This window comes from Misgurnus anguillicaudatus, chromosome 10 (genome assembly GCF_027580225.2).
Source record: "Misgurnus anguillicaudatus chromosome 10, ASM2758022v2, whole genome shotgun sequence".
NCBI classification, from domain to species: domain Eukaryota; kingdom Metazoa; phylum Chordata; class Actinopteri; order Cypriniformes; family Cobitidae; genus Misgurnus; species Misgurnus anguillicaudatus.
Genome location: NC_073346.2, coordinates 28,395,426 through 28,412,807, shown reverse-complemented (window position 1 = coordinate 28,412,807; position 17,382 = coordinate 28,395,426). Strand labels below are relative to the sequence as shown.

Sequence of the window (17,382 nt, the reverse complement as noted above, 5' to 3'; positions counted from 1 at the left end):
CATACAGTTCATATACATTGTTATAAATGCAAGGTTATGTGTATTTCACTACTTATGGCGATTTTCTTATTGTGTTTGGTCAACTTACTTTGGCTTGGTTAGCTTTTCCACTGAGTTTAGTACCACTTCAGAGTGGGAGGGATTATAGGCGTGTCGTTATATTTACGCTGTTATATTTGTGCTGTGACATCATACAAAAGTGGGAGCGAGCATCGTTGGAATGCAGTGTTTCCCATACATTCATTTATTTGTCAGTGCGCCACAAAATCTAAATTAACCACCACAAAAAGATGTTTGCACATCGCGTTTGTCACTATACCTTTGTCACACATGACAGTTTCTGTACACACACCCATGGCGTCAGTCGACACGCGCTGCTAAGTTGCAAAAATGCTGCGCATGCGGATTTTTGCGTCGCAGATGTGTCTCCAAAATCTGCCAGGAAAACACTGGTATGGTGTTCCTGATTCTCAGCCTGTGGATGTTTTTCACTGCTAAAAGGGAGTTTGGGGCCCCAATTTTATGACATTTTATAAAATACATTAATTTATCATGAATTCTGTGTAATTAAACCTAAAAAAATAAGGCTACTAACCAATAGAACTACTTTGTATAACTTAATATGTTTTGTTTAATTAAAGTGACACCATGTAATTTTTCAACCTTTATAATAAATTTTCAAGACCCTTGTGATAGTACATCGACTTTAAATAGGTTGAATGACATGTCTACCATAGCCTGACCGGGTCTGTATCACTTTTACTCGTATTTTAAAACTTAGGGTTTCTGGTAGAGCACAAAAAAACTACAAAATTCGACTGCTTTACGGCATACGTCACTTCCTCCACACAATTTGTTTTTAACGTGAATTTTGCTGGAGGCTACTTAAGGAGTGTAGAGAGCAATTTCTATTATGTGACTCTGTGGCACAGTCTTTAGTGTCACGGACCTATGACACGGGCGACCCGGGTTCGATTCCCCTTTAAGGCAATTTTTTATATAAACTGTTGATTCATACATAAATGCGATGTTCTTTATAAATTACGGCAATTATATTGCATATAGTTCCCTGTATTCAGATGCTGTGTTCACGTATTTACCTTTCTTTTACTGTGTCTATGATATTTACATTACAATCCATGTTGCTATAGCACTCAAACTTGCTCACAGTGTAAAACCAAACCCTATTCATTCACCAATCAGATCCGAGCGTTTCTCTCTTCTCTCTTCCTCATTTGCTGCGTTCCGCTGTCACTCGCGTGACGTATTACAAAGCGGCAGACCTAAACGCATCGGTTTACTTGGATTTGGAGCGATTTTCACACAAAAAAGAGGAATAACGAGGGCCATTGCGGAAAATCCTGGTGGCGAGGTAGAGAGAGAGGATGCAACAATATTTGTTTGGAAAAAGGCAAGGAAATACGTCTGGTCGTTTCTGAATTGGAAGGCTGCAGCCTCCGGAGGTCAAACATGCAGGCTGCACACGTCATCAAGCCTGGGTCATTAACGTAAACTGAGCATTACATTCGCAAGTCATAAGCATACTGCAACAATTTACGATTAACTAAGTATAATAGTCAACTTTGTAATTGTTAATATTGTGAAATAAGACAGTCTTGATGACGTATACAGCCTAGAAACAAGACATCCGGAGGCTGCAACCTTCAGACTGAGAAACGGCTTCTGCCACGACGAGTTCCTCATCAGAAAGTTGTAACATGACTGCGTTTCTCCCTGTTGTCTCAAAATGTTGATCGTTTAGCATTTTAAATGTTTAGTTTTTAGTTTAGTTTTAAGGTTGGCCAGTTCCTTTCTTTTACGACAGTGCTGCGGCGCTTGTGGGCTCTAGGGGCGCTAGAAGTGAAAAATACGTGTCTAGCACCCCCTAGTGGCCAAAAAGTTTCATGGTGTCCCTTTAAAATGTAAAATTTTAGAAAAGTTTTTTGTCATAAATTTTCTTTTGGGGGGCGCAAAGGAATGCACCGTACACAAGGGGGGGCGCACGCGGAAAAAGTTTGAGAACCACTGTCCTAGAGACAGCGCAAGCACGAAGGTAAAGCTAATCTAGCAATGACACTAGTAGTTGCAATTCTCTCAGACCAATCGGTGATCTATAGTGTTTTCACGTCATGTTTTATCAGCTCAGCTCGCGAGGAACCCCAACCAAGGTGATACTAAAAAAAGGATCGAGTACTACGTACTGTACCCAGTGGAATATCCCCAAAAAGTAAGCTGACCCAACCTATGGTGTACTGTACAATGGAAAAGCGCCATACTTTTGTTCAAGGTTAAATTATCCAGATATAGCTTCAGCAGGGCCAGATAAGGGTTCAAAGCATGTTTTTATACATAAACTTTATACACAACACACTTCTTTAGTCTTTAGGTACAGGGGGGTACCTCTTAAAAAGGCATCACCCCGGTGACAGCTAGGGACTATTTGACCATTTTTTTCCAACATTGTACTTGCTAATTAGCAGTGAAACCACTTAGGTGAATGCTTCACTTTTCATTTTATTTTACTTGACTCTAAACAAGGCAAATTCAAAATACAAACAACTCATTCAAGGTAATACTTGCTTTGAAAGGAACCAGGACAGACCGCTATGCACGTACGTTATGAAGGACTCTGGCTCTCTAACTGTCAGGTTTATTCATGAGCTTGTCTGCTGCGCCGTAATTGCCTAAATTGGGCTCTTCCATTAGAGAAACTAATTAGCATTTATTTTTGTGTGGTCGGGCTGCTCGCTGTCTCTCTCTCACACACTTTTTCTTTGCCGTTTGTTTTGATTTGGATGGCCTGACTGTTTCTGTCAACCCAAACATCTGTACGTGAGTGGTTTGGCTGGGCAATTTAGTACTGATGATTTATTAATGATGTTAACTATTAAAGTAATTCTTCTTTAATGTGATGCACAGTGTTTTTTCTTGTTATGAACTGTGTGGATGTGAACTGCAGCTAATTTTCTTTTATTGAAAGTATTTGAGTTTTTTTGTTGAGTTTTTCTACTTTATACTGATATTGTAAAAATATAGCATTTTCTATTTTTAATACTAATGTTTTTTTTTTTCATTTTCAATGTATTTCTTTAGTTATTTTTATTATTTGTCTAAAAGAAATAACAGAAATAGTACCAAGAAAAAATTATTTTCTCCTTCCATTCAACTGAACATAATAAGTTAATTGTGGTCACCCATTTATTTTTAAAATATGTAAGTCATTTGGGGCAATGGGCAACTTCAGAAGGCAAATTAATTAATAAATCAACTAATTTTAACATAAAATTTAAAATTTCAATTAAAACTTAATTAAGATTTTATCTGATATAAAAAGAAGTAAGCACTTTGTATATAAATGAGCAATATTTCTGGTACATTAAAGGAACCAGAAGAACAAAGCCAAGGGCATGTTGAACTCAAGTGCAAATTTCCACCGATTGCTGTGCAGTTGCTCATAAAAAACTCGAGATAATCAATTGAAAAGTCAATAGAATGTAAAAGTGCTCTGCATTAAAGGGACAGAAATCAATGCTACAGTTTTGCATTAATATAAACTTAACACACAAGCAAGGCAATGACAAACATGAAGCTGTCACCTTTATCATGTCCATTTTCCGCATCGCACCACAAAGTCCCATGTTCAAGCTTCAGCTCTGACCATTTATTTTACATAAAACCTCCTGATACCATAGACTATGAAACAGCCATCCATAAGAGAGTGGTGTTCCCCTGAGAGCATCTGATGCGAGTGTAGTCGACCTCGCTGGACCGCTGCTGATGAGAGCTCTGATAGGATCTCGCCTTTAAGGGGATAAAAATGGCTGCTTGAGGGCCGCATATCGCTTTACTTTCAAAAGATACTTTGAAAATCAATTCAGGATCAAACAGATGACCCAATCACGCAATGCCAACAGAGAAACAGTGCACAGGGGGAAGAGGGGCTCTTGAGGTCCCTGGCAAGCAGAATCTGTCAAACAAACCTGACCTTCAGAAAGCTCAAAGGGAAGGAGAACAAAGTTGTAGATAGCTTTAGTCCAGCATGTCTTTGAGAGATTTATCAGATACCAGCTTTAATAAGACTCCATATTAATCTACAAGTCTAATTCAGAGGTTTCTTGACTGATTTAACTTTAATGAACAATCGCCTTTAATGAATAATCGTCTCCATGTCTCTTTTAATCATTTTTTAACTGAAGATAGAGATTGGGGCAACAGTTCATTTAAAAATGAAAATTTTTATCTTTTTCATACATTGAGAGTGAATAGCGGCCAGGGGCTGTTAAAATCACAAAATAAATCTACATGACTTATAGGTCACCATCACCTTCATTGTACTGAAAAACAGCAGCGAAAATCCAATATCACCTACTTTTGGGGGAAAAAAATTCTGTGTAACACTGAAATAAGATGACATGAGGGTTAATTAAACCTCATTCACACAGCACTTTGAATGAAAGTGAAAATACCCGTAAAATTGGCAGACAGGCTTCTGTGTAAACACAAACACGTCCTGTAAATGTTCTGGGATCACTCCCGAAAAGAGGACTTAGTAACATTGCCTGTAATATACCAGGGAAGCCCGTAAGGGGCACGCCGTATGAGGACACGCATGTCATGGGAACATGAAGTTATGGTTCAGCTCTTTGAAACAAGGGGTTTACATGCAGATTATCATTTACGACCAGAAATGTTGGCAAACTGGACTGAAGCAGAGATCAGGGAGCTTGTCACTATCCGCACTGAAGTGGAGATTGTTTAGCAGCATAAAAGAATAGCGCGTCACATGTTCATATGAGCGTTTAACCTGATAAGGAACACCTCGGAGGTGAGGCTGCATGAACTTCATTGTAACCTTGAAGCATTAAATCTTAAAAATATACGGTCATGCAGCACATTGTTTGAATGCTTAGATTCTCAGGATTCCATAAAAGGTGCAGTGTGTGATTTTTAGAAGGAATTCTTGACAGAAATGCAAAATCATATACAAAACTATATTATCAGGGGTGTATAATGACCTTTCATAAAGAACCGTTATGTGTTTATTACCTTAGAATGAGACGTTTTTATCTACATACACAGAGGGTCCCCTTACATGGAAGACGGCATTTTGTGCCGCCATGTTTCTACAGAAGCCCTTAACGGACAAAGTGTTTTTACTAAGTTGTCTCTGATGATGGCATGTTTGTCTGGTGGTGGCTACCGTAGCTTCTCAATGTGTTTCAAAAGCGAGGGGTGAGCAGTGGACTGAGCCATTGGTTGCAATTTGCAACCTTACCACTAGATGTCGCTAAAATGTACACACTGCACCTTTATGCGCACACACAAAGCATAAGATGATTTATAGCATAAAATTGTAATCTAGTTAAACCGGGCGGCACGGTTTATGTTTGTTTACTTACCTTTAAAATCTTCCCTTTATCCGCTTTGGTGAAATTGTCTAAAACAAATTGATCATAAATCCCCAAGAGTCCAAAGAAATGGAATATCCAAGCCTTTTAATCCAAAATGATCTGTTCGCCTTACAATATTGACGTTTTTGACCGAATTACGATATAAAAAACTGTAAACAATTAGTTCACTACCGGACATTCGTTCGACTTCTCATTCAAGACTTATAATGCTATATTTGGGTGTTGCGTTTATGGAGCAAAGTCTAACGAATCAGATATGCCCTCTTGTGGAATTTCAGCCATTTCATAATAGGTTAATAAACAAAAATGCACATGCGTCATCATTCAGCTCTTTAAAACGTATATGGTTAAATAAACATTATTTTCCACATACCGTAAATCTTTATAGCTTCAGATTTCACTCTCATCCTAAAACGCACAGGTTTTGTACAAAACTCATCGATTTGAAAAGCTCTGTGTCCCTGATTGGCCAGATAATCTGTATGTTGTGAATGGCCTGAATACCTCTGACGTCAGCCAAAAATGTGACGCTCCTTACCATGTTTGAAAGATTTGGTCAGAATGCAATGCTAACAGGAGTTAATTTACAGGCTGAGTCCGAAGTGGGAGGAATTATGATAATGTCTGTCTACATCACCAATCCCAGGAAGTAAACTGTTGCCTACAATCAGTGTGTTTGTTGTAGTCCAAAGAAAGGAGATTTACGTTGGACACGATAAGTCGCGTCATCATTTACTTTGGGGTTTGTACCTTTTGCATATCATTAACATGTACTAATACACACTTACAAACCAAAGGAAATTTAAAATCGTGAATCGGACAATAGGTGCTCTTTAAGAGAAAACATTTCCCTGCCAATGACGATTTTCTGACGAGTTTTTATGGTAATCTGTAATGGCGCTCTTACCCAATTTATAAAAAAAAACTGAAGCAAAAACTGATTTAAATAATTTAAAACTCTGTGTATGTTTTGATAATCATTCTGAATCTGATCTCTAACAAAATTCCTTTACAAATTAACAAATGCAATTATTTCAGCTTTTTGCTCAAAATGTGGTATTTTTAAAGAAACCATATTTAAAAGATTATAAAAAAAGAACAAATGAAGACAGGATGAAATGTTTTTTCCCGTTTATTTATTTATTTATTTGAAAGCAGAGGGTCTGTTCTTTCATTTGATATATTTGTATGTTTATATATAGAAGAATATTTTCCTGGAAGGCATTTTGCAAAACTTTTGTGAAAGTCACAAAAAATCCTGATTCCGGCAAATCATTGGCAGTGTGAATCAACCAAAAATCAAAGATCCCGGACAAATACCGGATGCATTTTCCATGTATTTTCCGTAATGTTTGTGTGTAAAGAGCTTTACTGTATTAATGGCAGGTTTCCTTGGTACTTTAACAAAACCTAAATAGATTTCCAAGAAAAAAGGGTGATAATTGCCGTTTAAAGTAATGTTATATTAGAAATACATGTTTAATGTTTAATAGGCTGCAAATGATTACATTTCTGTTTTATCATAATTAACAACAATTACACAACATCATTTATTTTATCTACATGATCTGTTAATAGCTTTTAAATGAACTTTAAATGATTGTCACACAAAGTCATTATGTTACATATAATTGGGCCACATTTAGCTTTGCTATCGCTACATCTTTGTTTATTGCTCTGCATTTTTCCATCTAACTTAATCTAAACAATATTTTAGTACTGTAAGTCCAATTTATCCATCTTGCTTTTGCTGGTCAGAATACAGGGATAAAGATGGGTTTTCAAATACTATATATGAAGAGTTTGATTCCAAAACGAGATAACTCTGTTTTTAAAATTTTGGTTTAAACATGTTTATTATTATGTTATCATGTTTTTATTGTGCTACTTAGCTGTATTTTTGTAGTTATGAAGACTTAAATCAAAACAAACAAACTGCAGTTTTGATATTAATTGGAATGCACAATCCAAGGTCCAAGATGTAGAAAAATGTTAAAAACAGTAAAAAAAATGTAATGTAAAAAAGATATCTCGTTTTGGAACCAAACTCTTTATATCCAGATGAATGTGATCAAAGCCTTAGATTAGCAGACATAACACTGTTGCAATTTATAATTTTAAAAATTCATTCATGTTGTGCATAGGCTAAGCACATGGCCTTCTGCAGCTCTTCATATCACCTAAAAATATATTTAAAAAAAAATTCAATCTGTCAGCTCCACAGATCCTCTGCATGTAGAGCAATGCTACTATTGGTTTCCACCTATGATCCACATGTCACGTAGTTTCCAGGCTCACCCTCTAAACAGATGCTCTTGTACGCTGGACCTTTGCCAACACTGCATGATGTGAACTTCATAAGAGACCACTGCAGCCTTCTGTGACCAAACTGAGATATTACATGGCTTAAAGGAGAAGAGAGAGGGCCAATCTGTTAAGAGGTGAATGAAAGATAAAATATTTATAAGAGAAATTGAATCAGCCTTGGCTTCACTTTGTACCTTATTATTCAATAATGCATAATCTGCAGTCTATTACTACCTTGGGGGAGGGCGATGTCATTGCGAGCTATGCCTGACACTGCCCTTTGGAGCTGCAGACACATGCTACGCTCGACTGCGCTCCTGTATCTGTGTCCGATAACACCTAATGCAATTACTTGATGCAAGCTTGCCTGTAGGACAGAAGAAACATTACACAGGAGAAAGGATGAAAAAGAGTATTAAATTGAAATCTTTATCACATTAAACTGTCTCTAATTGCTGATTTCTATGGCCGCCATCACTTAAAGGGATAGTTCACCCAAAAATGAAAATAATGTCATTAATGCCTCATGTCGTTCCAAACTCGTAAGACCTCCGTACGGTATACTGTCCATGTCCAGAAAGGAAATAAAAACATAATTAAAGTAGTCCATGTGACATCAATGGGTCAGTTAGAATGTGTTGAAGCATCGAAAATAACATTTTGGTCCACAAATAAAAAAAAAATTATGACTTTATTCAGCATTGTCTTCTGTTCCGCGTCTGTTGTGAAGTGCATACGCGAGACTAAAGTCACATGACTGCAGTGACGCGGATGACATGTTATGACATGCTTGCGAAGTTTTTTTTTTTTAACTTACAGCGTGCGTCTCCCTCAGACTGTAAACGAAGCCCGGACGCACAAAAAAAAACAGCTGGGGCGCCAGATAACACGTCAGCCGTGTAGTACGCCATTCGCATCACTGCAGTCACGTGACTTTAGTCTTGCGCATTACACTCAACAACAGACGCAGAAGAGAAGACAATGCTGAATAAAGTCATAATTTTTTTACTACCTTTGCTTAATAGTAGAGAATTTGTAAAGAATGTGTAGATGAGACTCTTAAAATAAAGGTGTTCAAATTGTTTTTTCACAGTAATTCCAAAGAAAAACCATTTTGGTCCCACAAAGAAGCATTCAGTCAAAGGTACTTAAAAGAACAATTGAGGAGATGCAAAAGCAACACTGTAAAAAATGTCTGTAGAAATTACAGTATTAATGGGTATTACTGGCAACTAGCTGCCAGTAACTTACTGTAGATTTTACATTTATGTTATTTACTGGCAACATTTTGTTCAAAGTTGACCCAAATTTTTTGACTTTATCTTCTACAGTAATTTACTGGCAACCAGCTGCAAAATTACAGCAAATTTTTTAGAGTGAACTAAACATCTTCTTTGCCAAAAATTTGATGATGATATTAATCGAATGCTCTGGATACGTGCTATACGTTCCTTAAAAACTTTCGCTTCAAATCTGCTAAATCCCGACCTCAGGCCATTCCGAAATACCGGTTTGTTGGCAGAATCCATTTCAAATAACCTTTTTCTGCTATTGACATTTTTTGGGGGATTTTTAAGGTTCTTTATGTAACCATACAGCCAAAACTGATCCTTTTTTCATTGTGTAGCACCTTTATTTTTAAGAGTTTAGTAGCGTTTTTTTAAAACCTAGAATGGTTTTACAAATACTTACTGTCAAATTTTCATTTGGAAAGTACGCACTTCACCTATAAATATAAACCTCTAATTAGCAAACATAAGACAAATAAGCCAAATTACAAGAACCTTGTGTGAGCAATGCAGCTCCACGACATGTAATCCATTAAAATATGATCAAATTAGCACTACCGTGTAGCTAGGCAGGTGGTCTGTCCTGATATTATCCCAGTGGGCAATCAATCTCGCTAGACAAACCCCGGCATTCCCAAAAGAATGGCCCTAGACAGAAACTCAAAGCACCTGCTGTGTGAGAATGTTCATCCTGCGCCATAGAGGGATAACAAATCAATAAAGTAACCTATTAAACTTCTGAGAGCAGGCATTTGGTTGGGGAAAAATGCTCGCTGTCAGTTGTGTTTGCATTTTCGCTGGTTCCATTCGTCCTGGGTCCCAAAATAAAGAAAATTGTTGCCTCCTGTTTGCCTTCAGCTGAGAGAGAAAGAACAGTCGATATTTGCTCCTGGGGACCTGGGAGATGACGCAGGCATAAATCACCCAGCGTGCACCTGTCCAAAGCGTCAGGCGCAGAGTCGTGTGTCATTGCGTTTAGGGTCGTGCTGTGCCTCCCCTCAAGTGTTGTATCAAAGCATCTTGTGGAGCACAGACATCCCTTTTGGTCTGAAACGTTGCCGGTTTTAATAACATGAATCTTATTGTAACTGACTGTACATAACTGATCAAAAATAAACAACCTTCATTTGCAAGACACGTATGCTCTGAAAGCATATTATTATTTTTTTGTTTGTCAGCTAAAGATGCATTGCAACATTAGATGTTGCAATCTAGTGTATCTTTTGAATATAAGATGTACCATTGTCTGTTTTGTGTCCACACTCTTATTTTAAATCAGATTGAAGTGGATAGTGGTAATCAATGTCATTTCATTTACAACAATTCTGTAAACACAGATATCTATATTTTGAAGCCTCTGTCAATTAAAAGGTAATTAGATGTGTCGTCATCCATATGTGGCCATTGACTTGATCATTAATTCGTCTGACCTGCACATACTAAGAAAAAGTCCCCAGACATATTTCAGCAACTAGCTGAGGAACTTCACTTCGGCCGTGGCTAATGGCTGATGTCCAAATGACAAGTGAAAGGACATCCAATGTTTGAAATAGAAGTGGAAATACCACTGACAGAGACACATCACACATATTTGAGAAACAAATAGGGGTCTCACATCACTTGCTGTCTCATTAGTTTGGTGAGAGGAAGCCCGGGGGGTTGTTTAAAGTGCCATGGGCTAAGTGAAAGATCATTATGAGAAAATGGAGTTGGGTAAGACACTGAAAGATCGATGGCCTTCCTCCGTCCACAGTTTTTCCACTATTGCAGTATACAAGTTTAGCTTTCCCTGGGGTGAATCTTGGTCACAGTATTTCAAGTTTTCCTTTTCAGTATGGTACCCAGAGCACAGTTTCTTTGGTTCCTCTTTGCTAAGATGACCTGATTGTGAGCTGCTTAGACTAAATAAATGACACTCAAAATGTCTTAAAGTTTATCATCACAGCAAAACAACAAAGAACAAAAAACAACAATATTGGTTTGTTGAAACAAAAGCAAACATCAGGATTGACATAAAGTCACCCAACAGCAATGTGAGGATACCAAGACACGTGAAAGATGTGACTACAAATCAGGGTTATTACACCAAATGCCTGCTCTCTGAAGTTTAATAGGTTACTTTATTGATTTGTTATCCCTCTATGGCACAGGATGAACATTCTCACCAAATATCCATTTCTAAAATACATTGTTGAGAAATGAATTTAAACTTGTTTTTTTAGCAGCATTCAGGAACTGAAAACACAGCATCTTTTTTGTTATTCAATCCATGTTTTCCTCATTTAAATTTTTCAGTAAATAAATGCAAATAAAAACATTTTTTATTAGGAACTCGGCAGAAATGTTGACGGTTGGCAGAATGAAACAAAAATGAGACTTTTACTTTTACACATACCTATAAATAGTAAATGTAGAAGAAATTAAAATAATTTCGAAGTGGTCTCTTAATTTTTCCATGCCTGTATTTTTTCAGAAAACAAGACTTAAAGAGCACCTATTACATTGCTTGAAAACCAGTTTTTTTTGTGTATTTGCTGTAATACAATGTGTTTTCGTGGTTTGTGGTTCAAAAACGCATTATTTTTCACATACCGCGGCAGTGGCTCATGTAGGTTGTGTCACGGTACAGATGATGAGAAGGATGTGTAGGTTAAACAGTTTTAATAAACATAATTAAAGCTCACAGTAGTACAAACAGTAGACATTCCAAGGAGTAACACAGATGGTAAACGGGAGCAAACAACCAGTGACATAGAACAACGATCCCACAAAGACACAAACCAAGACACAGCATTTATACAAAAGGTGATTGGTAACAGCTGGTGACAAGAGGCAGGTAATTAACTAATGAGTCCAGGTGATGCTGATGATCAGTGACTGACACAATTAACACACACACGCACAGAACACAGTTGACAACTGTGACAGTACCCCCCCCTAAAGGAGTGGCTTCCAGACACTCCCTGAGACTAGAGTTCAGGTGGAAGGAGGAACGGAGGTGGATCTGGGGGAGGGCAGGTGGGCCAGGATCGTGTAGCGGCCAAGGGTCCGGAAGTACGGGCGGGGCCGGCAGAGCAGGAGGCCAGTGCGGGGCCGGCAGAGCTGGAGGCCAGGGCGGGCCCGGCAGAGCTGGAGGCCAGGGCGTAACTGGAAACCAGGGCGTAACTGGAAACCAGGGCGGAACTGGAAACCGGGGCGGAACTGGAAACCAGGGTGGTGCTGGCGGCAATGGGAACCTAGTCAGAGGGAGAGAGCAGAGAGAGACCCTCTGGGCCAGGTTAGAGAAGGCAGACAGTTCATGGAGCTCAGAGACGGCCATCTTGGACCAGGCAGGGAGTTCATGGAGTTTAGGAGACTCAGATTTAGACCTTCCAACTGGACCATGAAGTGCAGGTGACTCATGTGCATTAGACCACTTTGGTGAATCAGATTCAGGTAAGCCAGTCGATTCAGGCAAGTCAGGGGATTCAGTTTGGACGGGATGTGCAGGAGACTCAGGTTCATGGGCTTGAGAGACCTCCCATGGAACACAAGAGCAGAAAGCAGACCACACACACCACAGAGCTATGGTTATTACAGAGAACCCAAAGTTCAAAGAACATACCTCCAGTGCCACACTGAGAATGGGTACAGGCATGACGATGGCCCTCTTGAGAATAGGCGTAGCCCTGGCAACGGCTTTCTGGGGAATAGGTGCTGGTATGGGGACAACCATTAGGAGAATAGGTGAAGGTATGGCAGCCGCCATCCTGAACACTGGTGTTGACCTGACTACGGCTCTTCTGAAAACAGGCTCAGGCATGATGATGGCCCTCCTAAGAACCGGTGCGGGTATGACAGCAGCTTTCTCAAACATGGGTGCAGGTCTGGTGGTGGCCATCCTGTGAAGGTGCTTGGGTGTGGGAGCCATTTTGTGAATGGGCTCAGGTGTGGCAGCCATCTTGTGAAGTAGCTTGGGTGTGGTGGCCATCTTGTGAAGGGGCTCGGGTATCTGTTCCTGCAGGCTAGGTCCTCCAGTCCACAACGTCTGGTGAACACTACCCCCCCTCAAAATTTTTTTACGACAAGACCTCCTGGACCTCTGAGAAGAGGAGTCCACTTCAGTCTTGCCAAAGACCCAAATCATCTCCCTCGTCAGTGCCCTGAAAGAGGCACAGCATGGTTGCTGGTTCTCCCACACCTCCGTACCCCATATGGCCGCAGGGCCGGTCAGCAGAAGCAACACGAACATCACCTTAGAGTCCTCAGTCTCAAAAGTCCTGTGATACACATCAAAATGCCGAGAACACTGGTTAATAAAGTCTTCACATAACTTAGGCTCACCAGCGTATCTCTCAGGAAGTTCCGTGCTAGGCTCCAGCTGACCACTCGACTCCATTGGGTTGGGGGAAACGGATGGTGTGGGTGACGCAGAACCACTCTGCAACAACCGAATCTGTTGCTGCAAATCCGCCATCCTGGCACTCAGTGCTAGTCTCACCCGCTCCAAGTTGCTCTCCTGTAATTGATCCATCTGTGAATCGCTGTATCCAAAATCCTGTGACTGGATAACTCACTCCTTCTATAATGGTTGGATCGTTCCCCTGTTAATTTGCTCCCTTATTTAATGCCCTTGTGTTTGCTGTCCTGTGCTGATTCGTTTGTAACCTTCGTTTGTGATACACTTCGTGCTGTCTTGCTTCATGCCTGTATCTGTATGGACCTGTTTATCTGTAAGTTAGTGTATAGTCAGTATATTGTTTAAGTTTATTGTTTTGTAGTCTTATCCAGTTCATGTCTTAATTTAGTGTAAGTCTAGTTATCTGTCTTTAGTCTAGCTCTTTTTACCCTCGTGGGTCTTTGTTTTGTCATTTTTTTATAAATAAAGTGTTGTGTTCATCTGATCCTGCATCTGGGTTCTCACTCTCTCTCCAACGTGGAGATTCCTGACAGGTTGTCTACAAATCGGAAGGTTGGTGGTTCAATCCCTGGTTCTACTTGACCAAGTGTCGACGTGTCCTTGAGCAAGACACCTAACTGCAGCTGCTCCCGATGAGCTGGATGGCGCCTTGCATGGCTGACACCACTGTCGGTGTATGAATGAATGAGTGAACACAATGTTGACACTAATAAATAAAAGTAATTGTATAAAAAAGCACAGGTGCTATTTATTTTAATCAAACTGGTCAACCTTAAAACTTTAAAAACACGAAACCTTTAAAGAACTAAACAATGATACAAAGGCCGTTTCTCAATCTGAAGGATGCAGCCTTCCGGAAGTCGCATTTCTAAGCTGCATACGTATTCAAGACAGTCTTATTTCAGAATATTAACAATTATAAAGTTGATTATTATTCTTAGTTAATCATAAATTATTGAAATACGTTAATGACTTGCGAATGTAATGCTCAGTAAAGTTAAACCAGGCTCAATGACGTGTGCACCCTGCATATGCAACCTACGGAGGCTGCTGCCTTCCGATTGAAAAACATCCAGAGGTAACTTATTTCCTTGCATTTTTCTGAACCAATATTGTTGCATCGTCACTCTCTCCGTCGCCACCAGGATTTTCCGCAATGGCGCACGTTTTTCCTCTCATTTGTTTAAAAATTGCTGCTCCAAATCCATCGAGTAAATCGATGTGTTTAGGTTTACCGCTTTGTTCCACGTCACACGAGTGACAGCCAAACGCTGCAAACGATGAGTAGAGAGGAGAGAAACGATCGGGTCTGATTGGTGAATGAATATAGGTTTGGTTTTACCCTGTATGAGTGTGTGTTAGCAAGTTAACTGACATAACATCTGGATTGTTGTAATGTAAATACGTGAACGCAGTGTCTGAATACAGGATAATACTGTACATGCAAGAGAATCGCCGTCATTTACAAAGAGGATCGCGTATGAATCGAGACCGTGATCTTTTTTCGATTAATCGTGCAGCCCTAATGCCCTGCCTCCCTGTAACGTTGATTTTGTACAAAGCTCATCGTTTTCAAAAGTGCAGTGTCCTCCCATTGGCCAGCAACCAGTACGTTGTGATTGGCCTGAATACCTCTGACGTCAGCCGGAAATCTGACGCTCCTTACCATGTTTGAAAGATCAGCTTTCAATGCAATGCTGACAGGAGTTAATATCGTCTTTACAACCTTATCAATATGAGCCGAATCTGATCCAGAAAATGCAGCTGACTGATCAACTTTGACAGCGGCTTGAGCAGAACGTAACAGATTGGTAAGGTATAGATACTAAAACATAAAACCATGTCTACATTTGTGATAATAGGAACAACAAACAAGCGCTAATCTGCACTGCACACCTCTCGTGTTTGAGTCATGGTTTAAATGGTTAGATTTTAGGTCATTTTAGTAAATATATCTTGATTTTTTTAAGATATTTGTAATTTTGCACTCCAGAGTAGTTTCTGTTTTTTCTACCTAATTTGTTTCTACTTTTACATTGTTACACTTTTAAAACTTTTAAAACTAACATGTTTACCCACAGTAATGCACACAGAATTAAAGGAAAACACCAGTGTTTTTTAATATTTTACTATGATTCACCTCAACTTAGACGAATTAATACATACTTATCTTTTTTCAATGCGTGGACTTTATCTTTACAGCGCGTCGTGAATGTGCAAACAGGGATGAATTTAGAAGCCGCCAAACACTTCCATGTTTTCCCTATTTAAAGAAGCGAGTAGTTACACAACACAAGTAATTATGGTGGCACAAAATAAAACATGGTGATTTTCTAAGCAGATTAAAAATTAGAACTATATTGTATGGCAGAAGAGCACTTAGTTAGGAGCACTTCGACCTCGAAGCACATTCAACATCATCACTTCTGACTACTCCCCCTCGCTCAAACTTCTGTCAATATTACTGCACCCAAGGTCAAGTGCTGCAAACTAAGAGCTCTTCTGCCATACAATATAGTTCTCATTTTTATCCCCTTAAAAATCACCACGTTTTATTTTGTGCCTGCATACTTACTCGTGTAACTACTCATGTAACAGTCTTTAAATAGGAAAAACATGGAAGTGTTTGATGGCTTTTAACTTCATCCCTGTTTGGATCCTAAGGAATGAATGGGGCTAGGCTAAATGCTAACACTTTCACAACGTGCTATAAAACAATTTAGTGTATGCATTCGTTTAAGTTGAGGTAAGAACATAGTAAAATATAAAAAAGGTGGTGTTTTCCTTTAAGATGAGAATTATGCATTAAAGGCGGAGTCCATGATGTATGAAAGCCAAGGTTGATATTTGAAATCACCTAAACAAACACGCCCCTACCCCAATAGAATCTGGACCTTCTGTTGATAGACCCGCCCCACACATACACAACCCGGCATTTGATTTGATTTGATTGGCTATAAGTGTGTTTTGGTAGTCGGTCTGTCTCCTTTCCAACGCGTTTTTCAAACATCGTGGACTCCGCCTTTAAACATTTATCATTTAAACTGATCAATCACGTGCTATTTCAGAGAGCAGAGCTTAGTGTCTACACAAGTTATGTAGACACTAGAACCTCTTCTCTCTGAAAAAGCATGTGATGAAGTGTGTAGTGAGGTGCGAGCAAATGCAGCTCAACATGAGTGCGCTCTTATCTGCTAATTACATGGACAACTTCCTGTTTCTTATTAGGGGTCAAGCCCCGAAGGGGCGTAGAACCCTATTGTTATTGTTAGTTTTCTTATTATTATTATTATTATTATATATTATTAGGGGTCAAGCCACGAAGTGGCGTAGACACCTATTGTATCTGTTAGTTTTCTTATTATTAGGGGTCAAGCCACGAAGTGGCGTAGACACCTATTGTATCTGTTAGTTTTCTTATTATTATTCTTCTTCCTTCTTCCTCCATTGAAGTCAATGGCAGCCCATAGAACCGTACGTAGGAAAGTTATGAAATTTGGCACACGTGTAGAGGACAGTCTCATTAGTTACTATAGCAACATTGGTGTGTCTGACTCAAACCCTCTAGCGCCACCAACAGTCCAAAAATCCACTTATGTTCATGCTCATAACTTCTGACCTGTGAGTCCTAGAAACTAAATTCTTGTTTCCTCTGAATTCTTGGCTCATGATGATTCAATTGCACACATTGATGTCATTTGTGTCATGCACATCTTTCCGCCATTTTGAATTTTCCGTAAAACCTACTTTTTCGAACTCCTTCTAGACCGTTTGTCCGATTTGCATGTCCTTTGGTATGTAGCATCTAGAGACACCCCAGACAAAAAGTTATCAAAAGCTTTTTGATAGACCAATGCATTCTCATATAAACTGACAACATATATGGCGGCGAGCACGCCAAAACGGACGTGAGGCTGTATCTTCGCAACACTTTGGTGTATTGACATGAAACTTGGTATATGTCATTACAGTCATG

The 17,382-nt window shown here is 39.3% G+C and overlaps 1 long non-coding RNA gene across 1 annotated transcript; it reads right to left on the bottom strand.

The window, feature by feature from the left end:
- Nucleotides 1-6,859: 6,859 nt before the first annotated feature.
- Nucleotides 6,860-8,077, bottom strand: LOC129449222 (uncharacterized). Its single transcript, XR_008646010.2, has 2 exons — nt 7,953-8,077; nt 6,860-7,842 (listed from the first exon to the last, which is right to left on the bottom strand). It is a non-coding gene; the product is annotated as an uncharacterized lncRNA (long non-coding RNA).
- Between the last annotated feature and the right edge of the window lie 9,305 nt (nt 8,078-17,382).